We start from the raw sequence: 1,055 nt of genomic DNA, 5'->3' as shown, positions 1-1,055 counted from the left end.
TGTTTACTATTTGTTTGTTTATGTTTTGACTGAAAAAGGGTGTCTTACTAAGTTTGTTCTATCAACCCGCTTTACAATGTTTTCAACCATTTCAGTATACAAACGCAGTAAACTTGTCCTTCTTCACTGTTTATCTTGCAGAGACATTAAAGACACATCTTTACAGCCATTTACCGTTTTCATAAAATAAACTCTAGCAGACATAGTAATATTATGGCTTTTGAAATTAGGTATTACAGTGCTAATTCATAACAAAGACGATATCGAATTCGTCACTGAATTCTCATGTTTCTTGGGACCCCCTGTACCCTTCTATTTTTTTTCCGTTTTATGCTTTTCTAGCATTTTTTTGGTCAAGGATATTAAAAGTACGAAAACTTGTAGTTCTACCCTAGTCATGTAAGGTACCCCAACAAATTTGGGCGCGATCGGTTCAGCCGTTTTCGCGTTTATTTGATACATACCGACACACAGACAAGCGAAGTATATATATATAGATAAGGTTACTTAAAAAAAAGCAAGCAATAGCAAAGAAAATGATATTGTTAGAAAATTACAGGTATTGTTCGCATTATATAAAAATAAGCATAAGAAACCAATTTTTATGTTTAAGGCACAACTAAGTCCATCCATCTAAGATATGATTTTTATCAACAATTTCCATGGCGTTATTTAGGTATATTTTTATTTCGTCGTCCAGTTTACGGAAAATGGCGAAAATTAACTAAAACCCGGGATTTTAATTGACAATTTACAGTATCGAGCATAGGCTAAAGTTGTGATTTTAAGCTAAAAATTATAGCTTTTTTGTTAAAAATTAGAAAGAAAGTAATTAAGAAATTCATTATTTTAAAATTATTTAATTAACCCTCCAAAAATAGAGGTTGTGGGAATATTTACCCCCAATATTTTAAATATGTGAACAATTTGACTTTAAACTGACCAGAAAACATCACCATTTTCAAAAATTGATTCAAAAACCTGCACTGAATGCAATATTAATTAATCTATTTACAGATTTCATTTAATATGATCCCTACCCCCCCCCCCCCCCC

General features: G+C 31.7%; 1 protein-coding gene across 6 annotated transcripts in view; it reads right to left on the bottom strand.

Moving 5' to 3' along the window:
• Positions 1 to 1,055, bottom strand: part of LOC111706078 (insulin-like growth factor 2 mRNA-binding protein 2) — a 13,740-nt gene that overhangs the window by 6,769 nt on the left and 5,916 nt on the right. The window lies entirely within an intron of this gene.

The sequence above is a fragment of the Eurytemora carolleeae genome, unplaced genomic scaffold (assembly GCF_000591075.1).
Source record: "Eurytemora carolleeae unplaced genomic scaffold, Eaff_2.0 scaffold705, whole genome shotgun sequence".
NCBI classification, from domain to species: Eukaryota; Metazoa; Arthropoda; class Copepoda; order Calanoida; family Temoridae; genus Eurytemora; species Eurytemora carolleeae.
Note: the sequence above shows the minus strand (reverse complement) of the source record. Positions and strands in the feature narration are given on the sequence as shown.